This window comes from Argiope bruennichi, chromosome X2 (genome assembly GCF_947563725.1).
Source record: "Argiope bruennichi chromosome X2, qqArgBrue1.1, whole genome shotgun sequence".
NCBI classification, from domain to species: Eukaryota; Metazoa; Arthropoda; class Arachnida; order Araneae; family Araneidae; genus Argiope; species Argiope bruennichi.
Genome location: NC_079163.1, coordinates 23,895,255 through 23,922,029, shown reverse-complemented (window position 1 = coordinate 23,922,029; position 26,775 = coordinate 23,895,255). Strand labels below are relative to the sequence as shown.

General features: G+C 28.6%; 1 long non-coding RNA gene across 1 annotated transcript in view; it reads left to right on the top strand.

Moving 5' to 3' along the window:
* The first annotated feature begins 14,539 nt into the window (after positions 1–14,539).
* Positions 14,540–26,775, top strand: part of LOC129961009 (uncharacterized) — a 133,068-nt gene continuing 120,832 nt past the window's right edge. The window contains exon 1 of the long non-coding RNA XR_008783743.1: positions 14,540–14,657. This is a non-coding gene — a long non-coding RNA (uncharacterized LOC129961009). The remainder of the gene's footprint in view (positions 14,658–26,775) is intronic.

The following is a 26,775-nucleotide window of genomic DNA, read 5'->3' as shown; positions in this document are numbered from 1 at the left end:
AAAATATGTAATCGTTGATAATTTAGAGTTAGTAAAAATCGAGCGTTACACGACAGAACAAAATGTTAACGCAAGATTTTAATTTTAAAAAAAATACAGTTTTTCCTTTAAATTCTTATATTTTTATTGAATTTTAAAGTACACAGGATAGGGTTATGTATGGAATAACGCATAGGGCCACGGCTTGACTGGTACATACGCACTCTTTTGTCAAAATTTTCTATGACCATTTTGCCTAAATGTGGCTGAATTTCGTTGATGCAGCATTAAATGTCCTCCTTCAATACACATGTGCTTGTGGACTTCTTGGCATAGACCTTTGACTTCAAATAATCACATAAAAAGAAATCCAGTGGTGTTAAATCACACGATCTACGAAGCCATTCTCAAATTTTTGAAATGTGACAGACAGGTTTCCATTATTTTTGAAATATTGCTCAACAATGGAAACACGTTATTCTATCGTGTAACGTTCCATTTTTACTAACCCTAAACTATCAGCTATCAAGTGTGGTTTTTTTATAGGGTTATCAACACTTTACAGCAAATGTTGACAAATTCAAATCTTACGTTAATTTTGGGACACCCTTTATTTAGTTTAGCAGTTAATATTTCATTAATAACTAATGTGGTAATATATTCATTCCAGTCTATGCCTGATACATCAGCTAGCCCATAATATGTTATAAATTTCTTTTGCTCTGCAGTTACTCTTGTTTATTATTCAAAGCGAAATCTTCTAAAGAATCACAAATATCACTTATTTTTACTTCCATATTCTAGCTTGTGTCTGATATTTCGTCAAAATTTGAATCGCTCTCATTTTTTTTATCCTAATCACATATCTATTTAATGTGATAACTGTAACATGTTATTGCATATTATTACAAACTTAACTCACATATATTGAAACATATGAAGCATATAATTCCTACAAACTTTACTCACATATGTTGAAACATATGAAGCGTACAATTACTACAAACTTTATTCATAAATATTGAAGAAAAAAGTAAAATTTCGTGATATTTAATTTAAAAGTTAATATTTAATTAATAAGTAATGCGGAAATATTTTCATTCCGGTCTATGCCTGATACATCAGCTAGCCCATAATATCTTTAAATTTCTTTTGCTCCGCAGCTACTCTTGTTTATTATTCAAAGCAAAATCTTCTCCAGAATCATAAATATCACTTATTTTTACTTCCATATTCTGGCTTGCGTCTGACATTTCGTCGAAATTTGAATCGCTCTCTCTCTTTTTGATCCTGATCACATATCTTTTTCAACCTCTACTTCAAAAAAGTTACACCAAGTTTATACGTCTGTCAGGCACTGTAAATTTCGGGGAAACGAATAGCATTCTTTCCTCAAGCGGTTGAAAAATGCTATATCTAAGCAACAAAAGAAACTCAACGGCATGTGTAAATGCTAAAACGTACGTGCTATGAAATGCAAAATACGGATTTTGGATATAGGTTCCAGGCAGTTTCTCAGAGCCCATAACTCCAAAAAGATGAACAGTTTCAATATAATATAAAACGTTTCATTTTCCATTTTCCACATTTCTTTAAAAATGCTTCCATAACTTTTTGATTCAAAATGATAGAGCTAGAAGAAAAAATGAAAAATGTATTTCAAGAAATATACAATTTTCTAGTCAATGCTTTAAAGTACGGTTAGAATAGGAATTCCCGCTGATTACAAATTTTATCCTTTTATCCAGTCATAACTGTAATATTCAGTCAAAACTGTTATATCCGAGCTATTATCTAATCACTAGTATAATATTCACACTATTATCCAATTAATACCATAATATTCAGTGTATTATCAACTTAACGCTATAATTTTCACTGTAGCATCGAGTCAATATTATGATAATTAGTTAAAGTGGGACTCCCACTGACTGCAAACGCTACTCTACAATCTAGTCATCACTATAATGTTCTCATTATTATTCAGTCAACACTACAACATTTAGGTTATTATCGAATCAACACTATAACATGTAGGCTCTTATTGAATCAACACTGGGATATTCATTTAAAGTAGAGAAATCCGCTGATTACAATAGCTAATCTTCTATCCAGCCATTTTTTTAAAACTCATATAGAACATTCCTAATATTTTCTCATTATTACCCATTTAACACTTTGACATTCGATATATTATCCCATCAATGCTCAAATATTTCATTATGTAAAGAAGACCTCATTAGGCTGTTATCGAGTCACCACTGGAATATTCATTTAAAATTGGAAGTTCTGCTGATTGCAGTAGCTACTCTTCTAACTAGCCATTTCTTTAATATTCATATCTGAGTATTCCTATTATATTCTCACTATTACCAATTTAACACTTCGACATTCGATATATTATCCTGCCAATTCTAAAATATTTAATTATGCATAGAATAACTAATTACTAATATGAATTTCAGAAGACGTAAGGGAGAATTAAAGAAGGTCGTAAAAAACATACAAAAAAAAAAGATTACGTCACAGATTCTGAGGGCAGATTTTCTGGTCAGAATAACATAATTATAATTAAATGTGATTGTTGGTTTAATGTAGTTCTATTAACGTCGCTTTTTAAAGCAACACTACGGCTATTTTGGAACAGACCTCGTAATTTTGAACCGCGGTCAGATGACGAGGACGACACCTGAGGTAGCATCTCCCTCTCCAAACTTCCACAACAGTGGGAGGACGTTTAGCCCCGACGGATTTAACGTGCACCAAACACACTTACACGAAGGTTCTTCTGTGGAATCGGATCTCGAACCTGAAACTCTTCGGTTCCGAAACTGAGACCTTACCACCAAGACACCACGGCCCAAACGTTATTGTAAGGTGAGAATTATGCGAAAGTCACAAGGTGTATTATCACATCTTGTTAGGCAGCCATGAAAAGGTTTGTAATGTAAAAGTAATTTTCATATCTGAACAAAATTTAGTTTTTGAACAGCAGTAATCGATATTCTATGAAGTGAAACTGCATTCGAATTAATAATTTTTTAACATTGTGAGCCTTTTCCTAATGTTATAAAAAGTGTCGAAAACAATTGGCGTCATCAACCAGTGACGCTTTCGCTCGTAGCTTTGCACGCATTGTTCACGTGAACTGTCAGCGAGTCAATTCTGAGAATCGAATTTAATGAATAGATGCATTTAATTTAAAGATTAAGCCTCAACTTTATTTGCGAATGATAAATTTTGTTTGGAATATTGAAAGCAAAACCGGCATGATTATTTCAGTAAGGTGAATGTTAAATTAAAAAGATAATTCTGAAACTCTGTTCTCGCTTTGCTTTTAAATATAATATCATATCCCTCTTATTTCTAATTTTAGCAAAGCATTTAAATAAAGACTTCTCATTTTTTTTTTAGTTTTAAACGCTAAATATTGGAGCAACTTAGCTTAAAGGCTAATTTTAAGCAGTTTGGTAAAGCTAAAAACGTCTGAAACAGTTATATTTTCTACACCATTTACTTGTAAGCTGGTTTTCGAAATTATAATCGTTAATGTGACATTTTCCACGAAAAGTCGTATTTTTTTTATCTTATTCAGCATAAATTCCATCTATATATTTTATTTTATTTCTATGAAATGCACTGAATATGTATTTTTTCCCGTTTCAAGCAAAATAATAAGGCAATGGAATTTTTCGTTAGCCTTTATCTGATGTTGATGTATGGGTTATTCGAAAAAATTTTCATTGGCAATTTACACCTCAGTTATTTTGTATGACTTTCTGATTGTTTCGAATTATCTGAAAAGCAGATGCATCATTGTTAGGGGAGATAGAAATGAAGAAGTTTAGAGGTGAGAAACGAGAATATTTATGAAAATTCGAAACACGTGTCGCATTTTCCATACTGCAGCTGTATAGTGTAGTTAAACATGGTTCTTGCGCCAGAAATCCCAAACTGATGATGCAAAACAAAAACTCGTGACAGACATTGGCAAGGAAATATTTTCTCATCCGCCTTACAAATCAGATCTCTATCACTGTGATTTCCACATCTTTTTTGCAACTTTAAGGTTTTTCTATCTGGTAAGATATTCCAAGGGTGCTACTGTGTGATTATCCTCACAAGCAGCATCCTTCTTCACTTTGAGGATGCAACTTTAAGGTTTTTCTATCTGGTAAGATATTTCAAGGGTGCTACTGTGTGATTATCCTCTCAAGCAGCATTCTTCTTCACTTTGAGGACGCAAATTATGGTGTTTCGTTATGATAAGTATCTAAACAAGGATATCAGTTATATTTAATTTTAGTCCGATGAATGTATCTGAGCTAATAATAAAGTTTTTTATTCCATTATATTTTTTGCTCACTTAATCGACCCATGATTACCATCAATAAACCTTTCTTCACTTTTACAGTTACATACATCATCCGTCAAATACAGAAAATTACTTGGAACTGCATTCAACCTTTCCTTTTAGAGTCTAATAAAAAGTCATTCAGTTGTTTGTTTTTTTTTAATTCTAAAATTTTGTTCATTTTCATATTGATCAAATTCTTCATTTCCTCATTTCTTTTTATTAAATACATAATATACAAAATATCTTACTACTACTAATAATAGATAATAGATTTAAAAATAATAATAGCTTTTTAATTTTCAAAGATAGTAATAATAGATGATAGATTTTTAATAATAATAAATAGATTTTTTTAATATATTTAACATTTAAAATTATAGATTAATAGATAACTTTAATAATAAACTTTTTTTTTAATTTTAAAAACCAAATGCATTTAATGTTAACTTAATCAATATTCGTTTTCAAATTTCAAAACTCTATAAATTATTATATAAAATTTCTTAAAATTATTATCTGGATTAGACAGATTCGCTCAACAATTTAGTAGGACAAAATCTTTCTCTCGCATTTTCAGTTTCGTATTATTTTTTGAAATTCATTCAGTTTTTATTTTTAACGAGTTCAAGAAATCTTTCCAATTTCTATCAGTTTTTTGCATACCTGTTTTACACATATGATTTATTTAACGTGACTGTTACATGTATGCTTAAATTGAATGAGCATTCTCAATAACAATGTCATTTTAAACTATTAGGAATTTATTCATTCGTTAACCTATTAAGAATTTTTTTATCAGTTTAAGATATTAAGAATTTATTATTTGACACATTCAATTAAATTTTAATTCCATGCTAGTGGGGCCATCTAGTAAGGAATTTTAGAAGAAAGGATTTCATAATTCCATAATATTTATAATAATGAATCATGAATTAAAAATTAAAATTCGAAAATAATTAAAAGGAAAAATCTACCTTTTAATACTTTAGTATTTCTAATACTTGTTTTTATTAAATAATTTTTAATCTAAGTAGCCTAGATTTAACTTTTTAATCTTTTTTAAATGAATTTTCGAATTATTTTATCAATTTAATATTTAGCATGTGCATTTGCGTTTTTAAAGAATGCTTCTTTTACTAATTTTTCATTTCACTTGTATTAACTGTATATTCTAAGTTGCGTTTGGCGTAGTAAAGCCATCTCTTTCTTATGTGGCATTAAATTCCACTTATTATCCCAATTAAGCAGAAATACAGTCTCAAGAGCAATAAATTAAGATTTTTTTTTTTATATATGCCTCGATACACCATTTGGATTTATTATGTCACATAACAAAAAAAGAAGAAAAATACTGAGATCAGCAATTTCCATTTTCTTTTATTAAATAACTTGCATGAATCAATAATAAGCAGTAAAAATCCGAAATAGCAGAAGATTGCACTTTTTGCTTATAACTCATATTTATTTTAAGCTTGGTGATGATATGCTTCTTCTCCCGTTTGACGTCATTGGTTGTCGATAAGCAAATGGGTGTGACCATTGAAAAGGGTCAAACCTAATCAGTGGCGGAAGATTGTCTATCGATAAAATAATGGCTGTCTTGTATTACCGTGTGGTTTCTGCATTTCTTATCGATTTCATCGCGATGCGCCGTAAGGGATATGATAAGATCATCGATGAGCTTTGTAAACTTTAAACTTTTATTTCTATTAATAGAGAAAAGTATTTTAATTATTTTTAAGCAATCATCTTATATGGAGAGTCATTTAGAATTTAAATTATTTAAAAAATCTTGATTGCTCGCTTTATCAAAAATAATCACAAACTTTGAATATCCTCCATTTTTTTCATATCAATGTCTGCAATTATTTTAAATTGCTTTCGAACAAAAATAATGAGCATCTTTTACTTGAACTGCCTTTTTAAATCTCAAAATGTTGATAACGATTTCTTGCTCATTTGTGAATTTAAAAAATATCGTTTGATTTCTAGATTTCGTGAAATGTACTGGGTAAACTAAATATGCCTGGTACAATTAAATATAAAATCAATTAATTGGAGAAGAAATCAAGTGGTTTCCACTTGATTTCTTCTTGTATAAAATTTTCTCTAATAAATAGCAAAGAATAATTCTGATTTTTTTTTCCTTAGAAGACAGTTAAAAAAAAAGAAGCTTAAAATCATTATAGATGCCGTTAGTTGTTTATGTGTTTCTTATATATTTATATCAGGATTTGGTATTTTCAGAATAAACACGAATATCGCATGCAATCCAGTCTCTTTCACTATTAATAATAGCGGACATACGAATTAAAAGCTACCGTTTAAATGAACCACATCCAAATGGTAATTTGGAAGTGGTACTTGCTAGAAAAAGTTTACAATTTTAAGTTAGTAATAGATAAGTACAAAATAAATATTTGGCAATTCCTTGTAATGAATTAAATTCTCTGTAACTGCATTTCTTTAGTTTTTATGCTGCTTTCAACGTTATTCTTCATTTATATGAATGTACGGAACTAATTCTTTTTGTTTGTTAAAATATATTTACACTATGAGAAAAGAATTAAAATTACCAACCCCCTTTTATGGTAATTAATTGATTTTGTATATAATTTTAAAATTAATCATTGACTTTCAATAGATTTTTATTATTCAACCGAAGAATAATCATTATATGCTTGCCATGCTTGCCATTTATAAAAATACTGTTATTTTTATAAATGGCAAGCATCCATTTCAAATGCAAATAAATTTCGATCTCATTTAAGAATATCGGCAAACATTAGGACTTAGAAATTCGATGTGAGTGCAAGATATCAAATAACTTCGATTGCAGAAATATCACACAGTTAACCATTCTAGCAACAATATTACAACAATTATAAATGGTTAACATTTTATCTAGGGCAAAGATTCCTAAACCATTTTGATCTTTGGCATCCATGTCCATGTCTTTATTTTCACCCGTCACGCTTTATAAAACTCCAGTAAGTATTGTTTTTAAAAAAAGTTGCCAATAATTTCGTATATATTAGGTAGAAATTAATAAAACATATTTAGGACTCATAAAAATTTATTGAGCATATTTTTTATAAAAACAATAATTGGTGAGATGAATGAGCATCTTAATCACTACCCACTTTTTCAAATTGTCGAATTAAATAAAATATGCACATTAAATAGATTTTCAATTCTTTTTTCACTGCGGATTCCGCACAATACTTTGATTTTATTACAATAATTGCGGCAATCTAACTTATTCGCATCTATAATTAGAATTAGAATTTGTTTTAAACTCACAACCTCGTGTTTTTTTTTTTTTTAAAGATACTAGATTGTTCTAGAATTTCTAGATTGCTGGTGTTAAAAGTCAATAGAATTTTCACTCTTAGCTCATTATCTCCACTTGTACTGGACAAAATTTAATGAAATTTTTATTTAATATACATATTGATATAATGCAAAATAAAATACTATACAGAAACTATGGTCTACACGCATGGTCGTGTTACAGGTCATCAACATAGGGAACTGTAAAAAAGATTGACAAAATGGAACAAAAGAGGTGGGGTCCCCTCTTACAGTTCTACGCCTTTCATTATGTGAATTGATGTTGCCGATCAGGAAATTAATGAGTCTCTATGGCAATCGTTGCTACTCTTCCAACAACACTGTTTTCAAGTTGTGCTAGATGATTATGGAATAGAAAGGCAAATTGGATTGCCTTCCCAAAAATCGTCCCGAGCGTGCTTATGAAGTTAAGACCCGGAGACCTGCCTGGCCATAACATAAGCCAAATATCTTTACGTTTCGGAAATTCGTCGGTCAAATGATCCTAATTCGGCAGAGTATTTCCTACGAAAAGAAAAGTGCCAAATTTTCCCTGGACCAAGGATTTAAAATCTCATCCCTGTATCTAACAGCAATACAGAACCTCTATCAAATTCATGAAGATCTGTGAGTCTGTCAAACTTGATACTTGGCCAGATTATCAAACCCTCTTCTCAAAACTGGCCTCTTTCTCAGATTTTAGAGAACAATTAAAGGAAAATTCATTATCTCCCGTTGAACCTATTCAATAATAAGTGATTAGTCAGAATTAAGACTCTTCAATGAAAATAAATGTCTTCAATTTCTACATTTTCTACATTATCCAAAAAATTGTTGTCCTGTGAGTATAAATAAACGGGTTAGGTATGGCATTTCTTTTTGAACATTTAAAATTTATTGAAAATCTTACTTCTAGAAATAATCCAAAAGTAAATATTCTCTTAATTGTGAACACCAATGTATAGTGATAAGTCAGGATTTATTAAATAAATTGATTACAATTTCTAAAGAATTTGAACAAAGGTAATGCAAATTTTCTGGAAATATATAGGTAAATCACGATTAATATAGTTTTATTACTATTTCAAAGCTTTAATGAGCTTCGAAAATTCTTTAATCTTAACCGAAAAGAGAAATGCAAATTAGCCAAGAGACCAACATATTGTGTTTCATTTAACTAGGGAGTGTGGTTAGAAAGTAAAAACTCTTGAATAATAAATTCAAACCCTTCGGCGTAATCACAAATGTTTATTCATTCCACATTAAGGATCTTCTTGCATATAATCCAAGAATGAAAATTAACATTTTTTCATTTCAATTCGAATTATTCACTAGAATTAAAATTAGGGAAATAAATTTAATAAAAAACAGTTTTTAAATTCACTTATTAAAAACTACTATTAGTTATTTTTATTAATTTCCATTTTTTTAAGTAATATTATATTAATAAACTTTTACTGTTTAGATTTAATTTATAATTAATTATTACATTACGGAATATTGAAATACTTTTTTCTGAAATTCACTGCATGGGTGGTGCAAACATAATGAAATCAAAATTGACCTTATTTAACTATTATTTAAATTTATTATTGTTAAAAATAATTATTCAATGTCCATATTTTGCATTTTAAAAAAATTTGAATAAGATGATTGCTGAATTCTGCATATATTAAATTGAGAATTTTCATCAAGGGTACGAAGTTGTACATACCTTCAAAGCTCTAGCACAAAAGAAAGTGTTAAAATTGTTTACGAAATTCTATGTTTGAAAAAAAACCCCAGCCAAATTAGAAACCAAAAGGTGTGTGAAATAAATTTTAATATTTCTTACCCATGTACGTTAGTAAAATAGTCATCAGTTGCTGAGCAACAATTTCACATTTTATGTTATTTTATATTATTATTTACAATTAAAAGACAATTAAACTTACATTACATAAATTTTCACTTTTAATTTTATTAAATATAAAGACTGTCAAGTATCAAACATATTCTTTACTTTTATCTAAAAAAATACTTTAAACCAGGAAAAATCTTAAGAAAATTAATTTTCTTAATCAGATTTTCAAAACCAGATTTTTTTAAAAATTATACCTTTAATTACTATGGCATGAACTATCTGGTGTATATTTGAGAATTTAAAGATGTTGTTTATTTAAAATCGAAAACATTTTTGATGAGTTCTTCAATTCTAAAGTATAAACAAATAGCCACTCCAAGTACATGTATTTAAAAAACTGGGCAATTATTATAAGAAGCTAGGTACTTTTCATGTACAATGTGCTTAAAATCACTATATGCACATCAATAATTTGGACTAAAAAATCAATTTTTAATTTGATTTGGTTTTAAGTAATTATAATTATCATCTGATAATATATTTGGCTGCTTTCTTTTGTCAAAATCGATGAATATTTTGAAACTTTTCCTGTCACTGCAGATGAAAATATCGCATCTATAATTAAAAAGCACCGAAAAGCATTTTCCATTATGGGTGCTGTTAAAACAGAAATATCAACCATCAGCTTTTAGGATTATTCAGAAGAAAATTAAGTGTAATTACTATTTTGGCCTTTGTTTTCTAATAGATAAAGATATAAAAAGAGCATCTTAATTGATACGTAGATTAAGTCATCCGTTCTATTCAAAATAACTATTTCTATAAAAGATTAGAATGTGAAATGAAATCGAAACTTAAATTATCAAGTAGTACTTAAGTAATATTTAACATTAATAATTCATTTACATAAAAATAATCAGTACATGGAATAATTAGAACCTGTAAGAAGAGCTGGGGTATAAATCACTTTTTAACCTTTTCACACAGAGAACAAGATATTAATTGTATATTTGTTACAGTTCAACAAACGAATAACTGCGGAATTTTTGAAGAAAAATTATTATTTTCTTTCCTGGAAAGAAACTGATTTATTCAGTAACGTATTATCTAACCTTGTCCACGAATTTTTGCCATCCTTTAAGCACTTGCAGACTTCACAAAACTTCGGAAGTTTAATGTCAAAAAAATAAATAAATAAAATAACAAGTGTTACTTAACACATTCATTAATATTCAAAACTGTAATAGTGAAGACATTTTGCAAAATAAGGAAATAAGTAGCAGTCTGACGGATTCAATGCACGATCAGTACTGTACGTTAAATGTGACAATACATGCAAACCTAGTTCTAATAATTTTAACCCTTTCTAGGGCCATGGGAAGTATGCTTCCCACCAAATTTATCAATCTTTGTATTAAATTATGTAAGTTAGCATAAGTTCTGACAAATTTTTTTAGTAAGTCAGAAACTTAGATGCTTCAGTTCTTTATCTCAGACCAAATGATGTGTCTTGATTTGTTACTTAATTATTAATTAACCAAATTAATTTATTAATCGAATTAAATTTATCTAATAAGCTAAATGAATCCCTTTTCTTATTCTAATTTCAAGCCTAAAAATATTTTAACATAATATGACTAGAAAAAAATGGCCCTTTAAAGGGTTAACTGAATAACAGAAGATGTGTTTGTTTGTTCTCCTTTTCTCAAGATAACGAAATAATTCTTTGATTTCATAATAATGGTCCCTTTTATTGTATTGTTCAGCTTAGCTGAGTACTGAACATGCACTTGTGAATTTATCATCTGTTTACAAAAATAATACAAAAAATAATAAAATTATCCTTTGTAGATGCTGATGATATTGGCACTCCTTTTTTGTTCCAAAACTTTCGTGGCGAACTTTTCTTCTCCAGAAAGGTTTTAAACATGGATTTATTTCCTTGAGATTCAGGAACAAATCACAGATATCAGTGAGTTTTGCAAAAGGAAGGCCTTACAGCTCATGAGAAATCTCCAAATAGAGATTGTTTTTCTTCATAGCCAAATTGTATTAAACACTTTTTAATGTATCTATGAGAGATTCAGAGTTTCTGAAAAATTCATTCCTGTACTAAGCCAATCTCCATAGTTTATTGCCATCGTTATTCTGTCATTTATGCAAAAGGAATGAGAGCAATGTGTGTGTGTGTGTGTGTGTGTGTGTGTGTGTGTGTGTGTGTGTGTGTGTGTGTGTGTGTGTGTGTGTGTGTGTGTGTGTGTGTGTGTGTGTGAAATATAACTTACACGAAATTACACAAACCAATTTTGTCACTGCTGTTCTTTTGAGATTTCGGCTCCATACAGCACACAATTTTTGTAAAGTTGCGCTAGGTTTTTTTTTTTTTTAATTTTAAATGTAAACACGTCAATATTTCTATGTTTCTTTTCCATTTTTTAAAAAATTCTATGTTACATATAGCACATAATTTTTGTAAACTTCAGCTATTTGTTTTTTGCAAAAGTAAAAATGTAAAACAAAATGATATTTCTACATGACTTATCGATTTCTTTTAAAACTATACTGAACAAAAAAATACACTTTCGATCAGTATGACATTCTACTCTAAAAACAAGTGTATTTTAAATATTTTAACATTTGTGTATTGTCAAGGAGATTTTCATCCTAAAATTATACTTCAGTATGAATGCAGATTAAATTACTTATTTTATTGAATCTAAATAAGACATATTTAATTTTAATTACGATTTGTAACGATTCCTTTTATTATTATAATGAAATTCAAACCATTCCTTTTATTGTTATAATGAAATTCAAGCCATAACCATTCCATCATTCACTCCAATTTCTTTTGCCAATGTTAAAGTTAAGATTTCAAAGCAAATCTTTTCAGATTTTTAAAGCAGAATGAACACCTCCATTTTGATTAACATGATATTATTTATAATCTGGTACTCTTTCTACAAATTATTAAAAAATAATAATAAAATGGTTGAGTCAATGAACGAAGACGAATTTAGATAAATCATTATCATATTACAATGTTTCGCCAAGAGGTTTGAAAAGATATTTTTAGTTTTCATCATCTAGATCTTTCAACAGGTTGACCCCCCCCTTGTTCATTCTCTATTTATTCGCATTTGAAAGAAGTAAATCAAAAATTCAATAAGCTAAGTAGATGAAGCTTTGCATATGATTTTAATGCGAAATTATAGATTTTTATCTAATTTGTAATTAAACTTACTAAAAGATAAACCTTATCCATAGATGGCCAGACTTCCAGTTTAAAGACTTCGTCAAATTACAATTCAGATCTATAATTTTTATGCTAATAGCACGTGAAAAATTTCATGCGTCTAGCTCATCGAGAATTTGAGTTTTCTTGTTTGCAAAGAGACCTATTTTCAGAAATGTTTATTTTTTGCATTCAAGATTATCTGAAACCTGAATATTCATCAAAATGTGAAGGTCAGATTTTTAGACTATTATCATACTATTATTATACTTTCTCTTTCTTTATATCGGATAGGTTAAAGTAAAAATCTATTTAAAGAAACTGGAGAATATTAAGAGGATGATTACTTTGAGTTATTTCGTCACAGACAAAGATACATAATATGAAAAATCTTTTTATCTCTCATTCAGGATTATCTAAAATCTGAATATTCATCAAAATAATAATTTCAAATTTTTGGACTATTATATACTTTATCTTTCTTTACAGTGGATACAATAAAGTAAAAATGCATTCAAAGAAATTGAAGAAAATTATATGGTGATTGTCTTGAGCTATTTCGTTCACAGACAAAGAGACATAATTTCAAAATTCCTTTTATCTTGCATTCATGTTGATCTAAAATCTGAATTTTCATCAAATTCATAAGATTCAATTTTTGAACAATTATTATACTTTCACTTTCTTTGCATAGGATACAATCAAGCAAAAATGTATTTAAATAAACTATAGAATATTATGCGGTGATGACAATACAATAAAGTAAAATGCGATTACGATACAATAAAGTAAAAATGCATTCAAAGAAACTGAAGAAAATTTTATGGAGTTATTTCGTTCACAGACAAAGAGACATAATTTCAAAATTCCTTTTATCCTTCATTCATGATGATCTAAAATCTGAATATTCATCAAATTCATAAGATTCAATTTTTTAACAATTATTATACTTTCACTTTCTTTATATAGGATACAATCAAGCAAAAATGCATTTAAATAAACTATAAAATATTATGCGGTGATTATTTTGAGTTATTCCGTTCACAGATAATGGGACAAAATTTGAAAATTCTTTTTATCCCTCATTCAGGATTATCTAAAATCAGAATATTCATCAAAATAATAATTTCAAATATTTGGACTATTATATTTATCGTTCTTTATATGGGATACGATAAAGTAAAAATCTGTTTAAAGTAAATGGAGATTATTCCACGGTGATTATTTTGAGTTATTTCCTTCACAGACAGAGAGACATAATTCCAAAAATCCTTTTATCCCTCATTCAAGATGATGTAAAATCTGAATATTCATCTAACTCTTGAGGTCAAAGTTTTGAACAATTATTATACTTTCTCTTTCTATACATCAGATACGCGAAAGTAAAAATGAAACCAAAGAAACTGATTATGCTGTGATCCGAATCGAAATGAATCACGATAACGTGAATACATACGAGAATCTGATTTCGCACCTGCTTGTTCCCTGATGGTATGATTTGTGCGTTACGTTCGTGTGTTAGTTAATGTACAGCCGAGGAGCAATAAAAGGAGGAAGCTGAAGGAGGAAGCAAAACAAGCGAATCAATGTAGCGGTAAGAAAATAATGAGGATTTATTAGACAATGTTATCTACACTCTTCAACGGAAATAATAAGCCAGCGCAAAATGAAAGGAAAGTCATTTATTTTCTTAGCAGTGCATATCAGCCACTCTTTTCTTTTCCGGTTATTTTAATATTAATGACTCTGAAATAACTCGAAGACAGGGATTATATTTCAGCTTTCTTTTGATTCTCTGCCATGTAACAAAGCAGATTATCCTATTATTTAAGACACATTTTCCTACGATATTGCCACCCAACTAAAATGTTTCAAATGGATTTTTATATGCCTTCATCCTTTTGCATAAGGTTAGTATAAATTTCTACTTAAAAAGATTCTTATTAACTTCCAACAAACCAAAATTAATCGTTTAATAAAAGCTATTTATTAGGAAAATAATTAAAATGCACTAAATCATTAAAAATAATGAGAACTGCTTAGTGCGATTATTCGTACCTAATAAAACGAGAATTACCTTATCTTACTTTCCGGTATAATTAATTACATCGTTATCAAATGATGCTATAAAATAAGTTCGAGCATTTTTTTTGTCTTTTGGAAATAAAATAACTTCATTGTATAAGCAATTTCGAGTAATCATTTTTTTCTAATGAAATCCTAATATCTTGATGTGAGTTAATTAGCTGTTTATTTTTATGTTGCTTCAAAAGTTGGGGCATTTTTTTTATATTTCTAGCAAAGCACATATATAATGTACGCTTAATTTAATAGAGTGCATATATTAATATCTAAATGGGGGATAAAATTATTTATGTGTGTTCGCTAAACTGAAATTTACAAAAACTTTTACTTGAAATTGCAAATGATATGAATTTTCTCCCATATAAAGAATTTTATCCAATAAATGTATCTTTTATTTCAAAATTTTAATTAATTTTTGATATAATATAAAGGAAAGGCAAATTTTAATCTTCATAAAACTGAGTACTCCGAAATGAAGTTTATTGAAGCTGTAATAAGATACACATGTCTGGATTTTAACGTGTAACATAATATGATTAAAATGTCTGCATTTTAAAAATTCTAATATTCTCGAAAGCTAATTAAAATAGTATGTTCTTTGTCTTGAAAATATTCTTCCCAAATTCATGCTTTTTTAACCATTTAACTGCGTTCGACGTGCATACACATCAATCCAAATCTACATTTTGATGCGGTGGGCGTGTAATTTTTCATCTAATAAAAATGAAATCCTAATGGTTTTACTATGATTTTTTTCACAAAATATATTACGCAACCATTGGTATTGGGTTTGACATTTTACATGTCATTGCCTGATTTTGATTACGGACAATGTGACAGACTTTTAAAACTAAATCCCGTAATTAATTGGTTAAACACATCGAATTTTTCAAATTTCTTTCACAATGATCTACTGATTAATTGCTTTTAGTAAATAATTATGAGCGCAAAATATTTTAATCCCTTGGTGTCCGAGCGTCGTTCGTGAATCGAATAATTAAATTTGTAATCTAATAAGCTAAACTTAAGTCAATCTCAGAAGCTACGATTCGTTATCTGAACTACGTGGATTCTTAGTTCTAGAATCTGAGTTCCATAGATTCTTAGTTCTAGAATCTGAGTTCCATAGATTCTTAGTTCTAGAATCTGAGTTCCATAGATTCTTAGTTCTAGAATCTGAGTTCCATAGATTCTTAGTTCTAGAATCTGAGTTCCATAGATTCTTAGTTCTAGAATCTGAGTTCCATAGATTCTTAGTTCTAGAATCTGAGTTCCATAGATTCTTAGTTCTAGAATCTGAGTTCCATGGATTCTTAGTTCTAGAATCTGAGTTCCATGGATTCTTAAATGAATAAATGCGACAACATCTTTCCACAATCGAAGAAGTCTTCTAATTAGATAGGAGAAAAAAATAGCACAACTCTGAGATTAAATGCTATTTCGATCTTCTCAAGCGTAGTTTAACGTTTCATAATAAGTCTTTGGTGAGATAATTAATTTTGTGGATTGGTGAATTAAATCCAGTAGGTTTTCTCAATATCCAGACTGGACTCTTTTTCTAAATTTTCTTCGATTCAGTTGTATCTGGATAAATAACTGGGAGATATATAAATTAGCTCTTTAGTTATTTTCCTCACTAAGCATTGTAACATAAAAGGCTGAAAATTCAATCATATAATCCAACACGTTTTGGATTTGACATGTTTTGTGTGTGAGGATTGTCCACGCCATCTAAACGTTAGGTTGGTGGAAAAAGAAAGGAAATATTTCCACATAAAGAAAATATGTGTATAAAATGGCTATTGTGAATAACTTTCAACATTCTCTTTTAAAGGAACTTTTTCCCCCATACATGTTAGCACTATATACCTGCAACAGATGCATGCAGTTTGATATAAAATATGTTATGCTTCGTTAAATTACGTCATTGATAAGGCAATTATATGCCTAATCATTGGCGTATTTCTGACTAGGCAAACCAGGCAATTGCCTGGGTCTCTTATTTGAGGGCATATGCTTGGAGTTTGACTTAAAAGATGTTATTAATCTAGCAGTTAAATAAATAAATCTGTAAATTAATTAAAATCTTGGAATTAAAAAAAATTGATGACATTAACCTCTGAACAAGTGCAACAGGTCAGATTCTAATTTATTTCATTATGTTTAATTAATTAATATAATATTTATAAACAACGATTGTCTTCTTAACTAATACTATATGTAAACATACATGCATCACAGTCAGGAGGTATCATAAATAAAAAAAAAACCTAATTTCACAAAGTTAGGGAAATTATAATGTAACAATTAATAAACAATATGTTGTTAAAAATGTTTTGAAATGTGAAACTATATAGACAATTTGTTTTTAACAAAATTATTGAAAACGAAGCTCTGAATACACTCTGACTACAGTTTTAAAATGCCTAAATTAGCTACTGTTATTCTTCTTAAGCGTTTCATTTTCAACATAGCCCCTGGATCTTCCCCAAAAAATATTCATTATATTTCTTTCAAATCGTTCTTATTGTAAAAAAATGTGCTTTAAATAGACTGCTGCGAATCTAGAACAAAAAAGAGATAATATTATTCACCCCATTCATAATTTCAAAATTAAATACACTCACTTCATTAAATTAAATTTGTATTTGACAGTTTCAATAGTGAACAAATTAAAATATGCTTATAAAAATATCAAATGGAAAGAAAAAAAAACTAAAGATCTTTGACGCGATGATCTGAGAGAATGGGTGTATAGTTTTTGGCCTTAGAGATGGGTGATTGAACCCTAACCATTATTTATTCTTACTCCAGGAAAATATCTAAAGGTTGTTAAAATTGCAATTAATTGATTTCAAGAAGGCAAAGGATTCTAGGAATTCAAAATATTTCCAAGAAATCTGAAAAATACCTCGTGTCTACTGGAGGGTGAACCCAAAAATGAGCAAAGGTCAAATGTGATTTAAAAAAAAGAAGACTTGGCCTTGGAATTTATTTGCTCCGGAATAAACAAAGGACGACAATGGCAATATTGTAACTTTGGTAATTCAGCTTTACGACCCTACTGCGATAATGTAGGAAATACTTTGCCTAAATTAACAACTGCAGTAATGTCAAGTAGATCCATAAAATTTCAGCCACAGAAAATGGCTTGTATCGGAGAACAGGCTGACGCATTTTGGCTTAAATTTGCATAACTTAGCATTTGTGACAGTCAGGTATTCAATCCCTATACGTCGTCTTTTTCCCCACTGCTTGGACCTAGTGGAATAATTTTCGAATTCATGATTGTAACGAATCTGACGTTTCTGATCTCTCTGAGTCCAAAAAACACATTTTTGGAAATTATATCTCTATATCTGTCTGTGAACACTATAACTCAAAAGCGCATAGACAAGGGAAATTTGGTATGTAATCATTACATTAAATTTTGTGAACGAATTTTATTTGCTAACTATCTCTCTGACTGCTAGAATACAGAGAAATAAGATAACTAAAAAACGGAAACCACTAGATGGGTAAAACTTAGTGAACGAATTAAGCATTTAAAATGTAGCTCTGTTTTTCAAATTAGATGTTGGCCGTCCGTCTATACTTTCAAGGACATTTTTACACGAATGAAAATGCGAAGACTCCAAACACATGAAATTAGATAAATGAAATTGGGTATATAGTTTCAACATTTAAAGAGTAGATTTTTCTCAAGTTTCGAATTAAATTTGTCGTTGGATTGACGGTCTGCCAGTCTATATTTTGGCATTTATAAAAACGCAATAATTCATATGTGCAACTACTCGGATAATTGAAATTTTGTACACAATTCAAGCATCTGATGAGTATATTTTTATGAAATTTTGTGTCACATACGTGTATGCATCGACTGTTTGTGGATCCATACATTCTCATGCATGAAAGCACGATAATTCAATTATCAACATAGATTAAAGAAAATCCTTCCCTTCATTTAAAGTTTTCAGTCATATTCTGGTTTTATTCGGTGAAAAAAGACGTTCAAAACGCATCTTCTGTTTTCTTCCCTACACTACATAGCATAAAGTGCCCATATGCGGAATTGAGTACTCGTGGCGTTCATGACCTTGTCGGGACCGCCGCAACAGCAACACTGGCGGGAACTGTGGTTGAGTCCTAAGGGCCATCACCGGCCACGGTACAACCCTCCCCGAAGGAAGTACGTCCCGTCATCGATGAGAGGAGTCAGATCCCCCACCTATTTATGTACCCTCCAGGGTGGCGAGATCCAACCACCATGCCGGAAGCATCTCATCCTCATTTCGAAGTGCCCCCCGGGGTTTTTTTCAAGTGAACATATAGATTTGGCTTTCACACTATGGCACTATCAATTTGATATGTGTCATTTTTGTGAGGACGGAGGGTTTTTTTTTTATGTATTCAAATTCTATACAATTAACTTTTTCACTATTTTAACATTTAACTTTCATATTTTCACACATTAATTATCTTTTAATCGATGTGTTTAATTAAATTTTGATTTTACAAGAAAAGAATCATCTGCGTGTGAATATGAGAAAAAAATGATTTCAAGATTCCATAATGTTTATAATAATGAATTATGAATTAACCCTCCATTACTCCCATTCATTGCTATGGTCCCCGAAACATGCGCCAATCGTTAAAATGTTCGCCAAATAACCCCAATCTTCGATAATGGTAAAAATGTTTCGCTTGAGAAACATTTCATTTTTCTTTCTGCCCGGATTGCAACTGAAATTTTGTGGTTTTCCACATTTGGCGAGTTATTGCTTGGTAAAAAATTATAGTTTGGCGGCTGTGCCGTAGTGTAGACTAAAAAGAAGAAACCAATTAAAATTTAAAAAAATGAGAATTCCGTGCACTAACAGAAGCGATTTCTTAAAGATTTTTTTTAATCAAATTTATTTTATTTATGTTTAAACACTTTTTTTTATCAAACTTCTAAAGTAAGTATGAAAATAAAAAAATTATGCTGCATTATTTGTAATAAAATACATATTTAACGAAGACATCCTTTTGTTAATTTATTAATTTACCATTCCATATTATTATGTGAAACTACAATGAATCTTTTCACGTGAGTAACAATTTATTTCAGAAAGTAATTGTTGCAGTTACATTATATAATTATCAAGACTTCCTTTTAAGAATCCAGACCAGAAGAAAATGATGTATACACTACAGAGGTCTATACATAAAGAAATAAACAAATATTAAGCAATTATTTAAGACTAATTAAGAACAAATTCATTGTCATAGTACTAACAATTGAAGAAAGCATTTACTTTAGCTGAGTTACATTTGTATCTACTTATAAATGTCTAAAATATACAGATTTATGGATATGATGCAATATTTTACTGAGAAATTTCTTAAGAGAACTTTAATAATGCATTTTAAAGCACAGGTTTTTTTTATTGTATTTAATGATACGGTATAAAAATGTTAAATTATGTTAATGTTAAGAAGGGTCAATTTCAATATTGTGAGAACTTCTAAAAGTAGTAATACTTCTAGTAATACTTCAAGCATTTTGATACTTGATACATGAGAAGCTTCCTGAAGGATAAAGCAAGATGTGGGGTAAAGTCACCTCTACTCCGATGGCAGGACGTACCTCCGAATGGAGGATGAATTGTCCCGAGAATGGCGATGTCTATTAGAATTCCCCAACAATTCCTTCCTTACTGCTGCCATGATGGCTATCATTCAATTACTCCGAATGCTACGGCAGGGCTCGCTTTTGCGTTTTTTCATCTTAATGAAATTTGTTACGAGATTTTTAGAAAATTCTTAATTAAAATAAAATTATCTCTGCATTTACATTTACAAAATACTTCTCAGCGAATATTCATAATTTACCTGCAGGAAATTTTCTAAAATTTGTATTTATTCTAAATAAGTATTTCCTCTGGAATTTTCTCAAAAATTCTTCAATAGCAACTATAAACAAAAATTGCTCAATTATATAAATTGAAATGGTTAATCCAAACTCCGTATAGCTTATAAGTCTCTACTGAATTTTAGATCTTGCTTTCCTTCTTTAAATCAAATTTAGTGAAATATGTTGCAGTACTGAAGTTTTAAACTCATATCGCACTTCAAAGAACAATATGGTTGTAAAACAAAGCAAAATAGATATTTTTTTAGTGTTTTACATTTTATAATCACTGAAAATTTTAGTACAACTTATATTATAACTTTTTATTTCTCTAAATATATTACGCACGAAAATTTTGTTTCAACTTAAGAATGGAAAATATCTGCAATTTAAAGTAGAATATATATGAGTTTAAAAGATTTTCACATTTAAAATTACATATTCTAGTTTTCCCACTTGTACAGAATTTTAAATTTCGTTTGAAAATGATAAAAAATTAATTCAGAATTTGTTAATATTATGATTATTTGATTTTTAAAAATTAAATTTTTCGCAGTTAACGATCAAGTTAATTCTTCACTCTTGGAAAAATGTTGGCCACTTAAATTTAAAAAAAACTAGAAATAATTCCCTTAGTTCTTTCCGAATATCAAATATAAACCAAGGAAGATGATACCAAAATTTTATATCTATAAATATCAAAAGTTCATTTCTATTTTAAATATTTCCTTTCGTTACAAGTTACTAAAATATTCCCTTTCGTAACAAGAGGACAATTTTGATCTATGATGGATTTATACTGAGGTTACTTAATTTTTGTGGGTAGTTGTACTTAAAACTTTAACGTAAAAAAATAACATACTTCAAAAGGATATGAAAAGATTCGAAAGACATTTATGAAAAAAAAAAAACATATATTTCGTAATAATCAGAAAAGTTTCCATGTTTATTTCGAGCATTATTATGTTTTAATTTTGCCTCTTTCTTCAAAATTGTCCACACTTAGATTATTTTAGATAACACAAATTAAATATGCCTGTATTGTCTTTCTGATGAATAAAACAGCCATTAAATCCAAAGTTCTGAGTATTTATCGATTTTTGTAAAATTTTAATGTGTTTATTTAATTTTGAGAGTTTTATTTCTTTTAACTACTTAAAATTCCTTCGAAAGTTTCAACCCATAAAATCATAGAATAAAAGAAGAAGATAAAATAAATTTATAATTATCTTTTAAGCAAATTTAATACAAAGACAAGGTATTGTACACAATTTTCAAAAAAATGTGAAGGTTTCTGTTTATTCTTCCTTGAATAATATTTCGGGTTGTTCAAAAGTTCAAAGATGCATCAGAAACTTGAATATAATTCTCTGGGACAGAATTCTTCTTAGATAAGGTTTTCTGAGATAATATAATATCTATACAGATAGTAATGTCTATTGTCGAAACTACATTTGACAGGTTATCGATATTTCTTATATTTTTTCTCATATATTGTATTTGATAAAAACCTGTTGTTTTTAAGATTTTTTCAGAATTTTAAAACAATTAAAAAGGAGAAATTAAGCACATTTCCTTTTTGAAAACTCTTCTAAGTCATTTGTCTTTTTAGATATACGGTAAACCTATGTCAGTTATACTTCCTTTATCATTTGTCTTCTAAGGTAAAATAATATCTATATTCTATTGGCTCTCTAAGCTACACTTGACAAGAATGTAATTTTCTTTTTGTCATTTCTCTCGGCCATTTTTCTTCTTTGGTAAAGGTACTTGTGTCATTTAGGCTCCTTTTGACTTAATTTTTTTTTGAAATATCTATACCCTGTCAGTTGTAGTTACGACAGCCGAAAAAATGTAGATATTTCTTAAATTTCTTCATATTTAGCACTTGACGTTAATTTACTATTTTTACAATTTTTCAGAATTTTATAATAATTTATAAGAAATTAAATAAATCTCTTTTATTTTTTAAAGATTTTTTTATGCTTTAGATGGCGTTCGTAAAATTAAAAGGATTGTTACATTATCATTTGTTTAAAAATTACGTTGGTAGATGTTTTTAATTTATGGAAATTGATAAGAATAAATGCTTCGTTTTTCTCTGAGTAAAGTGATTACTGTAATCTCTATCTTGCAATTCGAAATCAGTGTATGATTTCTAAAGTAGTATCTATACCCTGTACTTTCGATAGAATGTACAGGATATAGATACTATATCCTGTAGTATAAAATAATGTAGATATTTCTTATATTTCTTCATGTTTTATGTTTGATGAAAGTTTGTCGTTTTTACAATTTTTCAGAACCATAAAGCAATTAAAATGTACAAATATAATAGTTTCCTTTACCTTTTTTTTTCGATTTTTTAATGCTTTAAAAGATGTTCAACAAAATAAAATCTAAACGATTGTTACATTACAATTGTTTTTAATATTACCTTAAAATTAACTAGATGCTCCTATAGTAAAAAACGGTTTTCTCTTATGTGTGACCAAAATGGTTAAAAAAATTTCTTCGCTTTTCTCTCAGTAAAATGATTACTGTAATCTCTATCTTGCAATACGAAATCATGTCTGATTTCTAAAGTAGTATCTATATCCTGTACTTTCGATAGCTAAAAGAATGTAGATATTTCTTATATTTCTTCACGTTTTATGTTAGATGAAAAATTGTCGTTTTCACAATTTTTCGGAACCGTAAAGCAATTAAAATGTACAAACATAATAGTTTCCTTCACTTTTTTTTATTTTTTAATGCTTAAAAAGAGGTTCAACAAAATAAAATTTAAACGATTGTTACATTACAATTGTTTTTAATATTACTTTAAAATTAACTAGATGCTCCTATAATAAAAAACGGTTTTCTCTTATGTGTGACCAAAAATGGGTTAAAAAAATTTCTTAGCTTTTCTCTCAGTAAAATGATTACTGTAAACCCTATCCTACAATACGAAACCAGCATTTTATTTCGATATTCCAAAAACTTTTATAAATCCTTCTCGTGCAAAATAAATGGAATTTGCTAAGGAAAACGCTCCTGTAATAAACCGATGGAAAGAGAGGAATTTTCCCAACCGTAAGGAAAGCTACTTCAATGGCAAAGGCCAACTTATGGTTAAAGATGCTATTAGATCTCAGAAGCGGTCTAATGTATAACAAATAAGAACTGAAAGAAACTAATGGATATAATTCAGGAAAGCTAGGCAACGATGGAGAAAATGTGTCACAGAAGGGTAGAGATGCTCAACTCCATTACATAAATAGTTACTACTGCTTAACTGCCATTTAACCGGAAAAACGTTATATTTTAGGATCAGAATGTAGAAAATGCACTACCTAGAAAGTACTTTGTCAAAACAAGAAAAGGATTTATTTGTGGTTTGGATTCTGTTTCAGCAAATAAAATAAATATAGCATCACTGTTAGTGGTAATAGTTAATTTATTAAAATTATTATTATCGCATTATGGACGATACATTTTTTGCCATTTTATGCTATATAATTTAAAAATAAATTAAGTATTAATTTCTTTAACCCGATGATTTAGTTATTTAATAAGCATAAAATAAAATATGAGTCAAAAGCAGAAAATGCAGCCATCGCTTGTACTAGATTTTTACTGCTTATTGATTAATTTACCTTTGACACCGACCTTTAATTGACAAAAGAAAACGGTTGATTGAATTGCTTTTTACATTTTTATTTGTATTACATACTAATCAGGGTAAATCCAAATGATGCATCGAAGCACATATAAATTAATAAGTGGCATAATTAAATGCACTCGAGAATAGATTTCTACTTACTTAGGACGGCAAGTATGGTTGAATGACACATAGATCAGAGATTAAAAAAAATGGAATGGAAAGTATAAAAAAGTTTTTTGAAAATTTATAAATAAAGCATTCGAAAAGAATAAAAAGTTGCATCAGAGAGATTAAAATAGATATATAAAGTAGTTCAAAAATTTACTTCAGTTGATAAAAAAAAATTTAATGAATCTATTTTCATTAACCAAATTATATTATTTTCATTAACCAATTAATATAAACCGTTTTCAGAAATACATCTTTTTTTAGTGTTTAAAAACTAGAGTTGCTTATTTTAATAATTTCTTTCTTTTTATATTAATTTATTATTCATTATAACAAATCTTATAGAATCTTGAAATATTTTTTCTTGACTTCCATAACGGATTGCACCACATTTATGGAATTAAAATTTAATAAAATTAAGAGATTTGTTGACAATTACATTACAAAATATTAAAATGATTTATTGTCGTCCATAACATTCGTAGCGAAATTATTTCTGAAAAGTCACTTGCAAAAATTATTTTGCTTTAAAAATAATTGCGATATGTAAATTTCTCTGGTTCTGAATGCTTTTAGAATAGCTTTTAATGACTTTCAGCCTTATATAAAAGCTTGTTGTATGCGAACTGACATATTCAGTGTGACACGAATTCATGAGAAAATAAAAATTGAGGTAATTTTTATCTTTTTTATGTTTTATTTTACATTTCCTGTGCAATCACTTTAAAATATTTTGAGGGGTACTTTATTTCTTTTCAATGGCTAAATGACGAAACAAATAATCTATACTTCGTATATGAGAAAATTGAAAATCTCTAAATGACATAAAGAGTTGCATGTTTTTTGAGTTAATAAATGTGTTGATGAAAAAGTTACGAAGTAATTTTATACAATAGTATTCTATTAATCATATTTAGTAAAACGTTTTTGTCACATTAACGTTTTATGCAAAAACGTTCCACTCTTCTGCTACTAAAATTGATTGAATTATAAAATTTTGAATATTGCTATTTAAGATTATTTCAGCAATAGCCAGGTTAAAAATTCGCCAATCAACGCATGGATTCTCTGCAAGGCAGCAGTTGATTGGTCTAAATTAAAAAAGCTTTTATCAGTTTTAGACGTAAAAGAATGGAACTTTTTTTTTTTTTTTTTTTTTTTTACAATGTAGTGTGTTAAAAATATTTTTTTGGATTATATAGCAGAACCAGGAAATTAAATAAGAATTTAGATTCATAATTCTTTCAAAAGCACAATTATTGACCCAAACAGCATAAAATAAAATATTATGAATCAGTCAGAGCATTTTTTCAATCGGAAGTATGTGACGGCCTCTAACGGTTAATAAATTAATTATTGAGTCATGATTAATTTGATATCCTGTATTTCCTTGAAATTCGAAGGATAAAATATCCACAAGATTACAGATATATGATTAAATACAAGAAACTTCTATTTATTCACTTATAAAGTTAATTTTTCGGACTTCAGACTAAAATTTCGACCTTTCTACTATTAGACTGTCTCATATTTCAAGCTTGGAATATGAGTAAAACAATATTCTTCTAAACGAAAGGGGGAGGTGAGATTTTTCTTAAACTTCCAACATCAAAAAAAATCAACAAGATTACCAAAAATGATCAATTTATAACTTTTTTGAATAATTTCAAATTTATTTTTCACGGATGAAATATAGCACAAAGGTAGCGAATAAAGAATAAAGAAACTCCTGATTATTAAACAGTTGCAGTAATTAGGTTTGCATGCTTATGCTTAATACTTTCACTAAATGTGTCTGTTTATAGAAAAATTCTTTTTTTTTAAAAAATTTACTGTTCATTATACTATGAAAAATCCATTTCGAACAGCTAATCAATGAATTAATTTCGAGTATATCTTTGAAGTATAATTAATATTTACTTAGCCAATCAACTAACATATTTATCAATCTTTTAAACAGACGAGTAAATATTATGGAGATCGATTATTGTCTCAAACGAAGTAAATATTTACTTGACAGCGAGGAATTATGTTCGTTTACTGAAACTGAAAGACGTGATAAATTAATACTGCCTTGTTGAAATGAACTTTTCTCATTATATACATTGAATAAAATGAACACTTTCATCTTTGAATTTCAATAATTAATTTTTAATGCATGCTTTAAATAGATGAGAAACTGAACTTGTTTGCAAATATATTAAAATTTATTTTCAATTTATTTACTTCCATGCTT